Here is a 20,106-nt window from a genome sequence, read left to right on the forward strand (position 1 = left end):
CCAATACTTATTGTTTACTGTCTTGTTAATTTTGGCCATTCTATTTGGTGTAAGTTTCAAACAAACAAAACTCTTACCTCTCTGGTACTACTTCTGCAGGGACAGGGCAGCCTCTAAGGCTGGAAACCTACATAAGGGGGAATAATTGTTTGGGTTAGCAGAGGATGATGAATAGTAATTATTTTCAACTACGTCTTCCCTAAAAGGTAGTCTCACCATCTGAGAGACATGGTCAGTGGGAAGTGCCTAGATTCAATATGATGAATTTCATATTGCATAATTCTGGGAATCTTCAGATGATTATACACAGGCCTCCTTTTCTTCAAAGTAGAAGTAGAGCACAATCTGCAAAATAAGAGAAGAATGTCTTGTAACTCACTGGTCTTGAAAGAAGTAAAATAGAAGCAGGCTTTCAAGTATCCCTAAGGAGGGCACTGTAGGATTTGTGTTGGAAAGGAATCTGAAGACCAAGGAGTGACTAGCAGGTCAGAAATGTAGCCAGGCGCCAGTTCTCTTCCATCAGCTAATTTAAAACTGTCTAAGCTTCTGCCAAACGAGGCTCTTAGCACGAATCATCATTCCCTTTTCTGTAATCTGTCCTGCATTACAGAAGAGGCTCAGAATGCCATTTTTTAAAAAATCCTTTTCCTGTAGAGTTCTGAGTTCAACCTGCAGATGACAGGAACTTAGGTGAGATTTGGAAGGCCGAAGAGGAGAAGGTAGGGAGCTGTGACCATCACTGATGACTTCCCTCAGCTCTGGGGTTCCTTTAGACAGGCAGCTAAGGACATCAGCAGAGCCTTCCTGTGATCACTGCAGGTCTCCTAAAGTAGCCTCTTGACACTTGCTCTCCCAGCTCTTCCAATGGTATGTGAAATTTGAAATTTCTATATTAAATATCTCTTCACTCAAAATTTATACAGTCACTTTTTCCTCCCCAAGTAAACCTGAATAACACAAAGGCTTAGGCACAAAGGCCCAATACTTTGGTCAGCTATGTTGATAAATCTGAATTTTGATTAGCATCAAATTATGACCAATATATGGCTTAACAGATACAAAAGATACATGTGGTATAATTTCATCATAATAATGTTCAAAAGCAGACTGATTCAAGATATTAGAAATAAGGATAATGTTGGGGAGAACTGAGAGGGTAAGAGTTGGGTGGGCCCTGAGGAAGACTTGGGTTGCTGGTAAGGTTTGATTTCTTCATCAAGGTGGGGCTTAGTTGGTTGAGTTCTTCGTTGTGATAATTCTTGAGCAAGATAATCATAATTTATGCATATTATTTGGATATATTAAACTAAATAAAAATTTTGTCTAAAATTTAAGGTTTGTAGGAAACTTTAGTTTTTAATATCATTCCTAAAATGATAATTTAATCATTGAGTCCAGTCTAACTCTTTGATACAACTGAGGCAGCAAAAAAACCCAATGACTTGCTCAAAGTCTGCCTTTAAGTCCAGTGTTCTATTTATAATCTGGTTTAATGGTGAGAATTTTTAAAAATCAGGATTTCCTAATTAGTTTTCCCCCATTTTTTTTTCTAACTGTAGTCTAATACAAATAAGCTTTACATAAAAAATAGATAAGAGGAATCATTCCAAGCTGATTTGTCATCTCAGGCATTATTTAAAAAATATAAGTCCAGTGAAAAGGTTTATGGGTAACATTGGTAGAGAATGTGCCAATCTTGCCAAGGTATTTGGAATTTAGGTCTAGAAGGCAGAGAAGCTGCTTCAACAATGGACCATTGTGAATTGGTCATGGCTCTAAATCTAGCAAAAAATATATACTGTGAAATGTCACCAAGAAAGGTAAATTGGATATTGCTTGAAAACCCATACTAATATTGTCCATTTATCCATTTCTCATAATTTTTTTCTACCTTTTTGCCATCTTGATAGTCATCTCTTAAGGCTAGTGTACCCAGTGTTAATTTCCCTGCCGTCCTTGCCCTGAGAATATGTGCTGACCTATAAATGCCCACTAAATGAATCCTGTATGGCAAGGAGTTCCATCACAGGAGGGCTACTTTCCTGAGAGCCAAGAATTTAATAGTTAACTAAGGATGAGAAGATTCTTTCTACAGAGTTCTTCCTCCAAGCCGTCCCCTCACAAGCGCCTAAATTGTAATATACTCTAGGACATTCTAGTTTCATTACAACACAAATATGGCTTTGAAGTCTTTTAACTCATTATTTTCAAAAACCAGCAATAGTGTATGCTTTTGAGATTCTCAGAGTTTTCTAAGCTTGCATCCAGCACATTTCAGAAAAGTATATTTCTCATAGTCAGTTCTTCAACATTTATTTTTTGAACTTCCACAGTAAACCTGGCATTGAGCTAGATGCTGAAGTCACATAATAAATAACATGCAGTCTCTGCCCCCAAGAAACTCATGATTGGTTGCAAAACAGTCATACAAAATAATAGTTTAGGTACAGGAATGAATTTTGGTGCTGGTTAAAACATATCATTTCCGTTCTAACTATGAGTTTTATTTTTTTTAATTTTCTTTTTAAAGATTTTATTTATTTATTTGACAGGGAGAGATCACAAGCAGGCAGAGAGACAGGCAGAGAGAGTGGAGGAAGCAGGCTCCCCGCTGAGCAAAGAGCCTGATGTGGGGCTGGATCCCAGGACCCTGAGATCATGACCTGAGCTGAAGGCAGTGGCTTAACCCACTGAGCCACCCAGGTGCCCCCTAACTATGAGTTTTAAATTCTGTTTTCTTGATAGTTCTTTTCTGGTGAACTTCTAGTATGAGGCTCACTATGATTTTGGATAAAAGCTTATTTTGAAAATTCATCCTCCTTGACTTCATTTAAATGTACTAAATGTGGGTATAGTTTGGGGGCATTTCAGTTCAGATGATGAGAAGAATATACCTATAGGAAATAGGCTGGGATTTCTTGCTTAAAATTGATACTGACTAGAAGTCTTGGGAGGAGGGAATTTTGTAGTAAAAAAACATAGCTTTTTTTTTAGTTGCTTGTATACTGTTTGAGAAGGTTCCAAGACATGCTGATGTTGTTTCAAAAGAAAGTTCAAACATAGTGTAAAGTATGTTTAATTGTCACCTATCTATTATTAGACAATACTTCAGAACAAGCAGCTCAGAACATGGAAACTTAAGGGTAGCTTTTCCAGACTGTGAGTTTCCATATCTTTCCAGAGCAGAGAAATTCTATCTTAAAACAAGAGATACCTACTTGCAGTTATTCCTGATTTGCTGTTGGGGAGATCTATTATCTGCCAAATGTTATCAGATACTTGAACCAGAAGAGATTATTAGTGGCTCAGGATGTCTTTGACCTAATTTTTATTGCCCATAGGTTTAAATGAATCAGTATTTTGTCAAAAAAGTTTGCTACATGACTCTCTTTCAGGCTGATGGAAAGATCTGGTGATGAATATTCAAAAGACTAGGAATCAAGAGTAATGTGACTTGGGCCAGATGATGGGAATGCAGGCAATGAGGCTGAAGTGGGGGTACCCACCCTGCGTTCAGGGGTAGCCTCTGCTTAGCTGTGACCAATCACTGCATATGGAAAGGCCTCGTATGTTCAAGAGAACCTACTGTAAAGGGAAGTGGGAAATCTGCATATTTTGGGAGGTTTCCCTAATTTTTCATGGTTGTCAGTTAATGCAAAACCTAGAAAAAGAGAAAAGGAAAAGGTGTGTCCCTCCAGCTACACTATGGAAAACTATGAAAGCCCTTTGTTCTCATGGTAACAAGAAGAACCCATACAAAACTCAAATCACACTTTTCTGTGGGGGTAGCAAAAAGCAGAGTAGACACAGAGCAGAATTAGCTTAACAAGTCTCTCTCCAAACCGAAATTTGGCTGAGAAGGCAACAGTAAAGGAAAGGATGGTAAGCAGAAAGGAAATAACATATTACCTTATGTTCCCATGGTAATTGGATTCTAGGACCCTGACTGAGTTGAATCTAAATGTGACCATTCCCCCCAAATAAATAAATAATAAAACATGAGTGAACCCAAAATACCTTCAACTGAAGCCAACCTTTCTTATAGCTCAGATATTGAAAAGATCAAAAGGCAGTGTGGCAAGAAAGGTTGGGTTTTGGTCAACATCAGTTTTCATCAGAGAAATGCAAATTGAAACCATAGTGAAAGAGATAACATTTTGTATCCACTAAAATGGTTAAAATTAGAAGTATGACATCAAATGTTGGCAAGGATATAAAACAGCTGGAAGTCTTATACACTGCTGGTGTGAGTATAAAATGGAATAACTACTCTAGAACACTCGATGGCAGTTTCTCACGGTGTCATGTATGCCTATCTATGAAAAAGCAGTTGTGTTCCTATGCATATACTTAAGAGAAATAAAAAATTATGTCCTCTAAAAGACTTGTTAACAACACTGTTCTTTGTAGCAACTTTATTCCTAGTAGCCTAAAATACTCCTGAAAATAACAGGTGTTGTTTCCATCAAATCCCACCAACAAAAGAATATGTATTCTTTTGTGGAGAATACTATATAGTGGAATACTAAATAGTGGAATACTATTTAACAATAAAAAAGAGAAAACTACTGATATATGCGCCAACAATACAAACGAATCTCAGGAACATTATATTGAGTGAAAGAAGCCAGACACAAGATAATGCATATTTATAAATTTCATTCCAATGAAGTTTAAGAATATCAAAAACTAATATATGATGATAGAAATAGTAATAATGGTGTCTTTTGCAAGGAAAAGTCAGTCTCTTTTTAAAGACTTTATTTATTTATTTGACAAAGAAAGACAGAGTGAGAGAGGGAACACCAGCAGAGGGAGTGGAAAAGGGAGAAGCAGGCTCCCCGCTGAGCAGGGAGCCTGATGCAGGGTTTGATTCTAGAACCCCAGGATCACGACCTGAGCCAAAGGCAGACACTTAATGACTGAGGCATCCAGATGCCCCAGAAAGGTCAGGTTTTGACCAGAAAGGGGCAGAAGAAAACTTTCCGGGGTAATGGAATTTTCAGTATTCAGTGTGCTTAAGTATATATATTTCCCTTTGTAAAATTATATCACAATAAGAAATAAAAATCTAAAATAATAACAATCATAATAACATGTGGGTCAAATAGAACAGTTTTATGACCTGTTTCCACCTGTGACTGCAGTCTGGTGGACAAAAGAGCCCTGCCTGTAGGCACCAGCACAAGGATTTATGAATGGAAGAATGGCCAATAACCACTCCTCTAGGCTCAGGGGGATCTCCTTATTGTGTGGGCTACCAAGGGATGCCCAGAATTTTTCAGCAAGAAGATGCATAGGAGTGATCACAGTTTCTGGGTTCCTTTCTGTCCTGACCTTGTGCTCATCACACCCCCACAGTTGTGGCCTGGACTTGAGAATGAGGGTCTGCTGGCTTTCATCTCCCTGGCTTGGTTTCTGGGTTATGATACTCTCTTGAGTAGCCTGTTCCTATATTTAGCTCTTCTAGGATGTTGCCTAAGATCCACCATGTTCCTATCCTGAAACAGTTTGCTTGAATCACAGCCAAGTTCCTCTCTAAATCAGGAGGTCTTCACCTGAGTTTGACCTGTAATGGATCTCTGGATAGAATTCCAGAACTTGAAAGCAAAAATTGCATCTTTATTCTATTGATCAGTGATGAAAATTTGCATTTCCTTTAATTATGAATGTAAGCAGCAAACTATAATAATATTAACAGTACCTGTGACCATAATGATTAGAAATCACAAGTAATTTATGCTATGTTATAGCTGTGCAGATCTCTCAAAATGTTGCTAATGACCTTCACTATTTCAAAATTACAGTAATTATACTTGCCACAAAATCTTATTTAGTGAATTTATATATATATATATCTATATATAGATATAGATATATAGCTATATCTCACTTTAAAAACCTTAGATAACAATTTCAATATAATGGCTTTCCGTTGTAACACTATGCATTTTATTTCTGCATTTACAAACATTTCAAGAAGAGGTCTATATTAGTTTTCTATTGCTGCTGTGAGAAGTTACTACAAACTTAGTGATTTAAAACAACGCAAATTAATATATTGTTCTGTAGGCCGCACTGGACAGAATCCGACATGGGTTTTACTGGGCAGAAATCAAGGCATCAGTTGGGCTGTGCCCCTTCTTTAGGTGTTGGGGAGAATCTGTTCTTTGCCTTTCCCAGCTCCCAGAGGCTGCCTGCAGGCTGTAGTTGAGGACTTCCTTTTTCTGTCTTCAAAGACTTGTTTGAGTCCTTCTCAAATCCTATCATTCCAACCTTCCCTTCCGCTTCCCTTTTCCACTTATACTTTTGTCATTACATCAGACTCATTTGAATAATCCAGAATAATTTCTCTATTTTTTAGGTCAGCTGACTAGCAACTTCAATTGTTCTTTGTCATGAAATAACATATTCCTATGTTCTAGGAATTAGATGAGGATGTCTTTCAGGGGCAGTATTCTACCTGTCATAAGGTTCATAGATTTCATCAGACAGCTCAAGGTGTCCATGGTATAAAAAAATTCTAACACCATGCCTAAACCCTCGTCTGACCTATGCTGCCTGGTGCAGGCTGTCCTGCTGAATTGTGTGAGCCTCATTTCAGGTACCACTGCAGCCAATTGATCAGAAACCCTGGAAGAGGCACATCCAAACCGAATCTGGGGAAGCCCAGGGTCTGAGAGAGGAAAACTGCCTGGATTTCATTACAAAGTGTCCTAGCCAAAGTGTCTGGGAGATTTTTACTATGGGTTATGCTAGGGAAATGGCCAGTTTCCTGCTGAATTTTGTCATGGCCAAGGCAAGATCCTATTTTGGAATTGTGGATATTAGAGGGACAAGGGACATGATATGCCTCCTCCGTTTGACATATGACAAACTTGAGACACCTGTGAGCTGTCAGAGATCCCAGAACATGGAGCAAAGAAAGGACTGAAGGTCTGAAGTAGGATAGACTAGATTTCTGAACTTTCTGTTGTACTGCGCCATAAAGACTTAACCTTTGCGCTCTGGGTTTATATGCTAAGTTGAATAGAGGGATATCCTAGTTTTAAAGAAAACCTTAAAAGTTGAAAATAGTTATTAAAATGAGGAGAGCACATGGTCCTTCAAACTAGAGCCTTAAATGATAGTTTGGTAATACCCTTAAGTTTCAATGCCACCTAAGCTTCATGAAAATATAATGGTCTTACAGGTATGTTGTCCTGTATTTCTTTGCCTGATGACTTTAATTGTTATTTTCCTCAATAAAATTGTATGCAGTGCAGAACTGTCAATCATCTTGGTCTAAAAGTGAAAATACCTGGAATTAGTCTTGGTTTTACCTCTAGCCAGCAATATGGATGCTAGCAAATTATTTAATGTTACTTGAAGAGCTTTTTTAAAAAATTTAGGTACATGGGGACTTAGAGTGGAGAAGGGAGTTGGGGGAAATTGGAAGGGGAGGTGAACCATGAGAGACTATGGACTCTGAAAAACAATCTGAGGGTTTTGAAGGGACGGGGGGTGGGAGGTTGGGGTACCAGGTGGTGGGTATTATAGAGGGCACGGATTGCATGGAGCACGGGGTGTGGTGCAAAAATAATGAATACTGTTATGCTGGAAATAAAAAAAAAAAAAAGAAAAAAAAATTTAGGTACCTGGGACATCAGGCACACACTTTTTGAATCAGAAATGTCATTGAAGATCACTGAATATTGAACATCTGTATATTGAACAAACACCTGATGATTCTCACCCTCAAAATACCATTGCATTCAGTAACTACATTCTGGTGGGGGTGTGTTCACCTTCCTAAAGAAAATCACCAGGAGTTTTTGTGCTTAAAATAACAAGGCACCAAGGGGTCAACTTTGGTTTTGCTTCCATTGGTGAACAATTGGGTAGTACAAATGGTGTTTTCTTGCAATGATCTCTTTAATCAATGGCAAACTTTTTTCTTCTGGCAATCAATAGTGGGGATTAGTTTGGTTTCTGTCTTGCATGGATCGGGAATAAAATTAAGTCTGACGTCTTCCTTCATGAAAACAAATTTACAGTATCAATCTTTTTAGCAAGCCATTAAGATTTATGACGAGATCGGGCACGTTCAGGGTGGTATGGCCATAGACTAGCAAGCTATTAAGATTTAAATTGCACCTTAATATAACTTTTCCATCTTCTAGTTTAGCCAGAAGATTTTTGTGGGAATAAAAATCTGAAACCTGAAGGAAGGGATGAAGTGGGAGGAAGACAATATCACAGGGTTAGCAGATAAGAATCGGCATGCTAGCCCATTTGTAGTGTTTCTTCTTCTTTACTAGGGTTAAACTAGAAAAGAGTATTATTTCTCCAAACATTTCTTCTGATCACTTTTTTATGATTATCATTTACCCATCTTGTAGCTGAAAGTCTGAGCCCAGAGAATTGACTTCAATTTTGAATTGTTGATTGTAAAAGTATGCCAAGTGCCATTAGTACTTTCATTTAAGTAGACTGATTGCATCCCCCCTTCTTTTTTTTTCAGCTGAAGAGATAAGGAAAAACAAGAGAAATATGTGGAATGAATTTTTTCTAAGTCTACCTCATGAGCGCACATGTGATTAATTGTGTATTCATGTTCATGTTTATACCCACAAACATGAACAATGTTCAGGTTAGCAACCTCCACGTTATGATAGGAGGCCAGGAGACTTTCCTATTTATTCTGGCAAGTTGAGTGCATAAGGATGCAGGGCAAAGGCAGGCAAACTGCCCTATGTTCTTTTCTCTGATAGTAGTTGGCTGGTGTGCAGAGGCTCTTGGGAAGTCCTGTTACAGGTACTGAAATCAATTCCTGTGAAGCCAGTCAGGCTGATGGATGGAAATGAATCTCAAAAGTCTGTCACCTCTGCCTGTCAAACACCTGCTAAGCGTCTTAAATGGAAGACATGCCAGGCTGACTCAGCAAAAAGCTTAGCATCATTCAGCAGGAAAGGCTGCTGGAGGAAGTGAAGGAAGACAGAAGGAAGGAAATTGATTTTACATGGGAAGAAGAATTGATTTTACATGGGAAGAAGAATCTCTTTGACCTGTTAGGTATGATTTCTGTGAATAAATTCTGTGAATTTCTGATGACACCAAGTTTTTCTTGGTGTCATTTTTTTTTTTTAAATAAACATATAATGTATTTTTAGCCCTATGGGTATAGGTCTGTGAATCCCCAGGTTTACACACTTCACAGCACTCACCACAGCACACCCCCCCCCCCCCATATCCATAACTCCACCCCCCTCTCCCGACACTCCTTCCCCCAGCAACCCTCAATTTGTTCTGTGAGATTAAGAGTTTCTTATGGTTTTTCTCCCTCCCGATCCCATCTTGTTTCATTTATTCTTTTCCTACTCCCCAGACCCCCCACGTTGCATCTCCACTTCCTCATATCAGGGAGATCATATGACAATTGTCTTTCTCTGATTGACTTATTTCGCTAAGCGTAATATCCTCTAGTTCCATCCACATTGTCGCAAATGGCAAGATTTCATTTCTTTTGATGGCTGCATAGTATTCCATTGTATATATATACCACATCTTCTTTATCCATTCATCTGTTGATGGACATCTAGGTTTTCCATAGTTTGGCTATTGTGGACATTGCTGCTATAAACATTCGGGTACATGTGCCCCTTTGGATCACTACATTTGTATCTTTAGGGTTAATACCCAGCAGTGCAATCACTGGGTCATAGGGTAGCTCTATTTTCAACTTTTTGAGGAATTCTTCATGTCATCTGAATTACCTTCTGTGCTAAGGGGGAAAAAGGCAGTAAGTGGCAACAATTAATTTTCACTATCAATTGATGATGATTATTATTTTTCCTTCTAGGAATTCTTCTGACTCACCAAGCATGTTATATAGCCATCTGTTTTCCTCTAAAGATGAATTCTGTTTGATCTATTCATTTCTGTCTCCTCAGAAGAAGTACCAACATTGCCAATAGTGGTACTATTATAACTATAATAGTGGTGGAAAGGAAACAAATGAACACAATCATCTTCTGCTTTCCTACTTTCTGGTTTCTCCTTTTTGCTTATTCATTCTCTAACAAAAGTCAAGTATTCTCACCTCCTTTATCCATTTACTAGACAGTTTCAGCTAATGTCTGAGTAGGGAAATTTTTGCATCCCTGTAGTTGGGGGCAGTGGGTTTGCCCAGGGTATGTTTGGTTTACAGGGTAGATTTTGGCTTCAAGACTATAATCTGGAGTTGGCTGTGTCTGAAGCCAGGAGAGGAGGGCACCTGTTTGGAAAGTGATGTAATAAATGGCTTATAACTCTGTCCTTTCATCTTTCAGTTTTAGCCCCCAAGGACACTGCATCTTCCCATTTTCTATACATGCCTGACTCAGTGAACTCCAAGATCAGAGTGGGTAACAGAGGAGTTGCATGGTATCTATGCATGTACCAAGCTTTGGAGAATTCCCAGCCCATACTCCAGGAGACAACTAACTCTACTCTCCACTCCCAGTAAAACCTAACATAGTGTCCTACGCAGAGTAAGGACTAGACAGTATTTAGTATTTGTTGAGTCAATAAGAAAATAGATGAAAAAGCGAGCCAGGAGAACATGCTCTGGCAGTAAATGGACATCAGCAGGCTTTTTTCTTTTCTTTTTCTTTTTTTTTTTTTAATGTTGTGGAGAACAAACCAGCAGATCTGAGGCAAAGCCCTCATGCAAAGCCTCTGAGTTCCTTGGGCACTGATAATGATGAGGTTTAGAAGTAAGATCAGTGGTCCAGAGCCCCGAGAATCTTGGGGATCCAGAGCTCCTCAGCCCACTAGCTTGGAAAACCTAAACAGCAGAATTAGTGGTCAAGCAGGCAGTGGGTCAGAGGAGAAGAAATTCTCAGTTCCACTCAGGATTTGGTGATGTGGTTTATGGAAGAGATTTCTTTAGATTGTGATGATAAAGAATGGTTGTTACTGTGCGCTTGACTAGAGAATTCTGTGAGCTCTCCCCAAGACATGGATTTGTACTCTGGCTGTGGAGATAAGAGTGCCAGGACCAAGTAGAGGTTTCATTCCCAGAAATGTGAATTCAAGTCTTGTAATAGCATACAGTGTTCTAACATCTAACATTTGGGTATCACTGCTTGGATCTTTCCTGACCTGTTCTGTCTCATTAAAGGTAGGGGTCTTCAGGAATCATCTATCCAGTAGCTCCTTGCCTACTTACAAACTCCCATGGGCACCAAGTTGCTTCTGTAATTTCTGTAGGAAATATATGAGCAATATGGCAGTTAGCAACTCACCATTCTTTAGAGGTTAGCAATATGGAAATACTATCTATTTTGTTTTTATTATTTGAGTTGGAGAGCATCTGAGACTCTAAAATAGGATACACAAAATGTAACAAAGCAGAGGAGCAATTCTTTTTTTAATGATACATTTGGTTATCAACTCTCTGGATGGGCTGTGGGTAAAAACTCTGTTCAGGACTTCCCTCTTCTCCAGCTAAACACATTTTTGCATGCTTGGAGCAATTTAACCCCTTGTGCACATTTCAGTTTTAAATTTAAATTTTAAAATTAATTTTAACATTTAAAACTTGTCCCACAGCTTCTATACCCCTTGAGATGTTTTCAGAAAACCCCTTTCTATGTCTTTTCACTTCAGTTGGCTTTGCCAGAGCTTGTTTGAAGCCATAATTAACCATATATGTGATCTCTGTTTCTTATTTGCACACTGCCATGTCTCTCCGTTTAGGCTAACTTTTATTTCTGTTCCAAGTAGGCAAAGAAGTTTCTTTGGTTTTTCCATGATCTGAGAAGCATGTTCTGTACATGGCAGGTGATGTTAATGGCATCTAACCGATTGACAAGATGAGGGGTCAGATTTAAGTTGGCAGAGAAAAAAATTGAGATGTGAAGGCCTGAAAGCAGTGTGAAAAAAGGGCTGAGTTACCTAAATGGACTATATTCCCTTTCAAGTTCCTTGTTCAAATGTAAGAGAGAACAGTGGCAATTCAGTGCACGAACATTCTCCTATCTGATGGATGTTTAGCCATTTCCTGCTCTAGGCTCTCTGTCCCACTCCTGGAGGACATGTACCCTGCAGACTTCAAGTTTCAGTTAGAGGGGAATTACATCTAAAAAAAAAAAAAACCTGCTTCCAGAAATATAACTAAATAGAATCCAGTCCTGCAGTCAGGAAGAGAGACCAGTCTCCTGATGCTTTAGTTGAAATAGCTCCTCTAGCAGGCAGGATACATTTTGTCCAGTTCTTTCATGAAAGGCAGATTGGAGAAAGGAGAAACAGTTGAGTTTGAGAAATTGATTACCGTATTTGTTAAAGGCTATAATGCTCTAACTGTAGGATTAGACGGACATCATCTGGGGATGAGGAGCTGAGAGACAGCATGGGTAGAGGAGGAAACAAAAAAAATATATTCTTGAGTCAGGCGTTTAATCAGTCCTCCCGGACAAAGGACAACCTTGTGTTACAAGCATTCAGGCTTATAAGTGAAAGATGTGTTCATTCCACATTCTCATGTGTATCAGGGGCATAATCTGACCCAGGTGTAACCCAACCTGTGAATAAAAAAGTGCCTTATAACAGGATTTAATTGTACTTGTCTGGAATTTTGCCCCTCATTCCTGTTGTGGGATTTAATTAATCCTTACCCATAGGTCAGTCACTTCAAGGCAAATGCCATAGAAGGGCAAAGAATTATCTTAATGTGGGTTACAGTTAGATGCAGGCAGTTTTCATGTTATTACTAGTATCAATTGTTTAAAGGACTCTGCTGAATGATTTCATTGTACGTGTGCCTTGAGCCTCTCTAGAACAATTTGGAAAATACATTATCGAATAAACCACAAGTTTATTAAAATGACTTAAACAGTATGAGCCCAATTTTCAGCAGAGGTTATAATACCCATATTTACTCATATTTCATCCACTTACATAATTATTCACACTCCATATTTTGAGGACATAATTTATAAAAATATGTCCCCACCTCATCATCTCACCCCCTCCTTACCATGCCCCCTGCTTTATTCCTGTTCTTTCTTGTTCTATCAAGCAACTTTCTGGCTTCTAGCAGGAGCCCACAGGGGAACTTCAGAACTAGAGGCTGAGTGATCTAGATGAAAATACCAGAATCACTCCTTCACGTTCTTTCCTTTCAATATATCTAATGTTTTTTCCTCCAAGGAATACCTTTTGAAGAAAATAGAGTGGGTTTGTTCTCACCACAGTTGGCAAAGGATTAAATTCAAGGTTTCTTCCTACTGTTCTTTTATTGCCTGTTTCTTACCTGTTTCTGTCCCCAATTTCCCTGAAGCATTAGAAGTCGGGCTGGAACTTCAGGTAATTGCCACTGAGTAAGGTTGAAAAGGAGTGAAGTGGGAAAGAGCTCCCCTGTGGACATCTGTGTCTCGTTCCAACCCACTGTGGTCCTGCGGGGCACAGGAGCAGATCTGAGGTGACTAGCTCAAAAAGGTTGCCTGATAACCTGTTTTGGACTAAACGAACTACAGTATTACATATGAAAGTTGACAGAAAAGATGTCTTAAGTCACTTTTAATCACTTCATAAATATATTCTCTTGTCCTTTTCTTTTTTTTTCCTTTTCTTTTTTTTAAAGATTTTATTTATTTTTTTGACAGAGAGAGGGACAGCAAGAGAGGAAAACACAAGCAGGGGGAGTAGGAGAGGGAGAAGCAGACTTCCAGCTGAGCATGGAGCCCGATGCGGGGCTCGCTCCATCCCAGGACGCTGGGATCATGACCTGAGCTAAAGGCAGATGTTTAATGGCTGAGCCACCCAGGTGCCCTTTGTCTTTCTTTTCTAATTTGTCTTGCTTTTTTGCCTCTCTCCCATATCAATTGTCATTAGATGTATTTCAAATCAAGAGCTCTATCACAATCCTTTCCTCATATCCAGACAAAATGTTGGAGATGGGGTGATGGTTTGTAATAAAAACCTAAAATAACTAGGATGCCTGGATGGCTCAGTGGCTTAACCCTCTGCCTTAAGCTCAGGTCATAATTGCAGGGTCCTAGATTGAGCCTCATATCAGGCTCTCTGCTCAGTAGGGAGCCTGCTTCCCTTCCTCTCTCTCTGCCTGCCTCTCTGCCTACTTGTGATCTCTGTGTCAAATTTACAGTGCCTGGTAAAGAGTAGTGTCATAACCTGATCTCGTGTTTTTTGTTTGTTGTTTGTTTTTTTGTTTGTTTCTACCAAAAAATAATAATAGCCAATATTTATTTCAAGCACTGTGCTAAATGGTTTGCGTTTCTACCAAAAAATAATATTAGCCAATATTTATTTCAAGCACTGTGCTAAATGGTTTGCACATATTTATTTATATAATTTTTAAGTATTATTACCATCTCCATTTACAGATGAGAAAACAAAGACACAGAGAGGTAAAGCAAGTTGCCTAGGGTTACAGAGCTGGTCCTGGGGGCCTGCAGTGGGTGGGTTGCATTTGTCCCCTAAAAACACATCTCCAAGTCCTATCCCTTGGTACTTTGCAAGTGACCTAATTTGGAAAAGAGTCTTTGCAGATAGTGACCCTATTTTATAAAAGGCTTTTCTATTAAGTTGAGGATCTTGAAGCAAGGTAATTCTGGATTAGAGTGGGCCCTAAGTCTAATGTGAGTGTCTTCGTAAGTGATAGAATGGACACACAAACACATGGAGGGAAGAGGACCACGTGAACTTGGAGGCAGAGATTGGAGTGATGCAGCCACAAGTCTAGGAAGGTCTGAGGCCACCAGAAAGTAGAAGAAACAATGAAGGATTCTCCCTAGTACCTTCAGAAGGAGCATGGCCCTGCTGACACCTTGATTTAGGACTTGTGGGGTCCTAATTTATGAAAAGGCACATTTCTGTCATTTTAAGCTCCTCTCCCCCAGTTTATGGTAATTTGTTATGGCAGCTGCAGGAAACTATTAATGGTGCCCCAAGATTCAAACAGCGGGAATCTGATTCTGGAGCATTAACACTTGATCATTTTCTTTTTCTTTTTTTTCTTTTACTTTTTTAATTTTTTTGAAATGTAAGTAAATTAAGAAAGGAAGTAATTGTCCAAGTGAATCTGATATGAGTGTTTTGGGAAATGATATGGTTAATTGTGGGAGTATGCCCTTGTACAAGCTGAGATGTTAAAATCATTGCTCTGCAGGCATGGGGCTGTAAGAACTCTTAGTTTTTTAAAATGTCTGGTTCAAAAATTGCCTAGAATGAATTTTAAAAATTAAAATTAAAATCACTTCAAAATGAAGATATAGTGCATTAACACTGAGCAAGGATAAGCAAAGTTACTAACAAGTAAATCCAGTAAAAGCAGAGTGCAAGAACTTTCTACCTGGTAAGCTGAGATTGTCAGTTTTGGATCAATATTGTCTCATGTACGGAGAGGAAAAAAATGATGTTTCTTAGAGTTATTGGGCTTTGAGAGCCAGACTAAAACTTCTGTGAACCATCTATCATTTCCTAGCCATGGGTAATATAAATTTGCGTTCTATAAAATATTCTTTCCATTTTCACTCACTAAAATTACTTGTATGACTTCACTTGTATCATTTCACAATACACTGTTAGAAAGGTTTTATTTTACTTATTAATTTTCATTTTTTAAAGATTTTATTTATTTATTTGAGAGAGAGAGAGAGGGAGAGGGAGAAGCTGGCTCCACAATAGAAGCAGGACCCTGGAATCATGACCTGAGTCGAAGGCAGATGCTTAACCGACTGAGCCACCCAGCTACTCCTAGAAAGTTTTGAAAATACAATTAGGTAGAGGTTGAGGAAAACTCAGGGTGAAGGCTGCCTCTCTTTAGCTGGGCCTCTTGGATGTCAGCTTTGCACAAGGGCAGCCAAGCTTAGGCAGCTTAGGAATCAACTGTTGCACACCTCCCTCACCTTTCTCTGAGACCAAAGAGCCTCAGGAAGTGAGAAAGGGAGCCCCATTGCTGGGACCCCAACCCATTTTGGGGAGTATCTGGAGCATCTACTACGCTTTTTTTTTTTTTTTTTTTTAGTGCTCAGTAAAACTGAGTCAGTTTGAGCTAATTCTCTACCTCGAGCTCTGATGTCTTTCCTAAGCTCTGAAACCATATTTGTGACTATTCTCAAGCTCCCCCTTGGTTTTCTGCTAAGTCCATTAGATTCCCATGCCCGTAATGTAGCCTTTCCTTTCCCCTTCCCAACTGAATCCTAATCTGGGCTCTCTCTGAGTTATTCATGCTACTAAGGATAACACCATTCTCCCTGAAATTAAGTCTCACAGCTTTTCTATCATCTTTGATTCTTATCCCCCATTATTTGTGCTTCCAATCAGTTACCAGGACTGCTAATTATATTCATAGTATCTTTCATATCCAAACTGTCCTCTCCTTTCCCACTGTTGTTACCTGCCAAGGTCAAGTTATGACCTTCTCCTGCCTGGACTAGGGAAAGAGCCTTTTTTCTGGCTCCAAATGCTTAGACTCATTTCCACTCGATATATCACACCTCTGCATCAATATTTGCTCTAAAATTTCCCACTTCTCTCACTTGTCTTCAGGCTAACTTTTAATTTCCTTTGTTGGTTACTGACGACATTTCATAGTTTTGTCTCAGACTACCTTTTCAGATGTGGTCCCTGCTACTCCCCTTCTTTCATACAGCCAGACATCAATACCTCCTCTTTCTGCAATAGCCCTTTCCTGCTTGCTTCCCATTTTATTTTATTTATGTTTTGAATATCTGAATTTTATCCCACACAAGCATTTCTCAGATGCCACCTTGTCCAGGATTGCAGCACTGCTACCCAAAGTAGAAGTAGAATGCTAGATACCAAAACCACAGAGGAAAGAGGCAGCTTTTCTTAGGTTTTTACAATAGTGGAGAGACAGGGAAGTCAGCAGACAACTGAATCTGGAGTGATATGAAATCAGATGCTCTTGTGCGGCATGAAGGCCATCTGATCTCAGGTTGATGAAGAGGACATGGCAACAAAAGTGAGGCTTCAAAGAAGGCCTGGTAACAGGGCAGACCATCAGTAGCTCTGATGTTCCAGATGCCGGACCCCATTTCCAGGGTCTCCAGGATCCAGCCTGACAGTAGGTCTTAGCACCTGTTTCAACACTCTGGCCTACATCTATTCTGATTGGTCAGACTTGACCATTTTATTTATTAAATATTTTGCACTCCCCCCCCACCCCAGCTATTTCACTAACAGCAAATAAAATGTGGGGATTGGCAGAGATGGTGATAGAATAAAAACCCTTTTGACCAGGGCTTCATCCAACTCTTCCCAATTTGGTTGCTCTTTCAGGGCTGATGCCCTCATCTGGAGCAGCTGCTCTGTGATCGAGAAATCCCATGCTATGTCCTTTTCCCACAAAATATTTCTCATCCTCATCATTTCCCATTATTCTGCTATTTTCAACATTTCTGCATTTCTTCTTGTTTCTTGTGCATTCAGAACCCTGCTCTTGGCTTCCAATTCTTGGAAGTAGTGTCAACAAACGTAGAGAAGTAATTGAGTCATACGAAATTGACCCATGACTTAGTTATGTATTCAATAAGAAGGCATTCACCCCCTCCCCTTTTTTTTTTCCAGAAAACAGGATTTCTTCCTGATGACACATCTTGCTCCAGTCATTGTCCTTCCTCCTCTGTGTTCTCTCTGCCAAGCCTGGACTCCTGACATCCAAGTAAATCCAGAGACTTGGATGGAATCACTAAAAGAGTTACTGTTTGACTCGACAATCTCACTATTGTCTGCTGAAACATTATGGGTAAGTTCAGGTGATAGCTGGGGTGCCTGGGTAGCTCAGTGGGTTAAGGCCTCTGCCTTCGGCTCAGGTCATGATCCCAGAGTCCTGGGATTGAGCCCCACATTGGGCTCTCTGCTCAGCGGGGAGCCAGCTTCCCTATCTCTCTCTCTCTTCCTGCCTCTCTGCTTACTTATGATCTCTGTCTGCTGAATAAATAAATAAAATCTTAAAAAAAAAGTTTAGGTGATAGCTGGAAAACATAGCAGAGAAAAGGTTTCCATTATCAGAGGTCTCAGTGACATGTTTTCACCATCAGTGTTCTGAGGGGCAGGAAATGCAAATAGGTTGAATCGTGGTGAGGTCAAACATCAACTGACTCTCTCAGCATGTTGTCAACACCGTGGACTTGCCAAGTTTCTTGAACAAATTGCTGCTGTTCTGGGGCTCCTGGGTGGCTTAGTTGGTTAAGCGTCTGATTCTTGATTTTGACTCAGGTCTCAGGGTCCTAGGATCAAGCCCCAAGTCAGGCTCCCAGCTTGGTGGGGAGTCTGCTTGAGATTCTCTGCCCCTTTCCTAACTTGCTCTCTCCCTCTCTCAAATAAAAATAAATAAATCTTTTTTTTTTTTTTTAATGTTGCTGTTTTTTCTCTAAAGCAGTTTATGTCCTCAGCAGTAAAACCAAACAAACTCAGTTTGCTTTTGTGCCTTATTTGGGGATGGGACTTGACTTCTGCAATCCATGAAGTCTTGGATGTTTGGGCATAATCGTTTCACTGGTTAAAGCTTTAGGTGTCTTGCAGGTTGGAGCAGTTCCCACAGCCCTCCAGCTGGCTCTTGGGCTCTGGTAATTAGCTGTGCTGTTCATTATTTCCCACTGGCTTTTCTCCTTTCCCTGCCCCATTCTGGAGCGACAGTGCAGGCCTGGGACTGCCATCCTCCAACCTGCTGGCACCTGATCATTCCTCAGACACTTTTGTTAGACAAAAACAAACATAACACAACAAACCAATTGCAATATCAAAACTCAAGGAAACATAGGTTAAAATGAGACATGTGTATCATCAGTCCTTAGATCTTAAGGGTGTTCCTATCCTGTTTTTTGGTCACTTTTGAAGCTTTTTTTTTTTTTTAATATTTATTTATTTGAGAGGCAGAGAGAGACAATGAAAGAGAGAGAGAGCATGAGAGAAGAGAAGTCAGTGGGAGAAGCAGACTTCTGCTGAGCAGGAAGCCCGATGTGGGACTCGATCCCTGGACTCCAGGATCATGACCTGAGCCTAAGGCAGTTGCTTAACCAACTGAGCCACCCAGGCGCCCCACTTTTGAAGCTTTTGTACTCCAGTCTATATTCATCTAGTTCTGCCCCCTCCTTGAGGTAGGAGCTTAAGCTCCCAGCTCTAACTTTATAACTAATACTTTGTAGAGTAGTAGGGTCATCTTTTCCCCTTCATTTGCAGTGGCAACTAAAAGTAGCACCTAGCATGGTAAACATCTCTAGCAGAATAGTCTGCTTTCACAAGATTTTGTTCAAAATTACTCTCCTTGAGTGAGGTAACAAAGGCAGGTTTTTGTAGACTATCTGTTTTTTGTCACTGCTTCTCTGAAACATCTTTATTCTTGGTCCTTGGACATCAAAATGCTCTAATAATTTGAGTTATACTAAGATATTTAAAACACCTTTTGTTTTGGATTTTTTCCCCAAGTTAAATTTTCTTCATTGAAGTAAAATGCACATATAACATTATATTAGTTTCAGCTGTACAATGTAATGACTCAGTATTTGTATATATCACAAAGTGATCACCACGATAAATCAGTCATCACACATGGTTGCAAATGTTTTTTTCTTGTAAAGAGAACTTTTAAGATTCTTTTATGTTTCTCTTAGAAACTTCCAAGTATGCATATAGTTATTATCAGCTATAGCCACATGCTCTGCATTATATCTCCAGAACTTATTTTATAACTGAACTTTATACTGTTTGACCCCCCTTTACCCATTTTGCTCATTGTCTATATTTTTAAATATACTTCTATTCCAAACAGACTGGTTCCAAACTGACCACTTCATCCCTTCCCAGGTGTCTCTGTGCCTCATGCTTATCCCAAATTTCTGTCTTAGCTAATAATGTTTTCATCTGGCCTGCATCAAACTAGAAATGTCAGTGTTATTTTCAACTATTCCCTTTTTCAACCTACTACATTCCATTTGTGGCCAGTCCTGCAGATTTTGCTTTTAAAATGTCTCCACGGAGGCACCTGGGTTGCTCAGTCGATTAAGCATGTCTGACTCTTGATTTCGGCTCAGGTCATGATCTCAGGGTTGTGAAACCAAGCCCTGTGTCATGCTCCTTACTGGGCATGGACCCTGCTTA

Source organism: Mustela erminea, chromosome 15, assembly GCF_009829155.1.
Source record: "Mustela erminea isolate mMusErm1 chromosome 15, mMusErm1.Pri, whole genome shotgun sequence".
NCBI classification, from domain to species: Eukaryota; Metazoa; Chordata; class Mammalia; order Carnivora; family Mustelidae; genus Mustela; species Mustela erminea.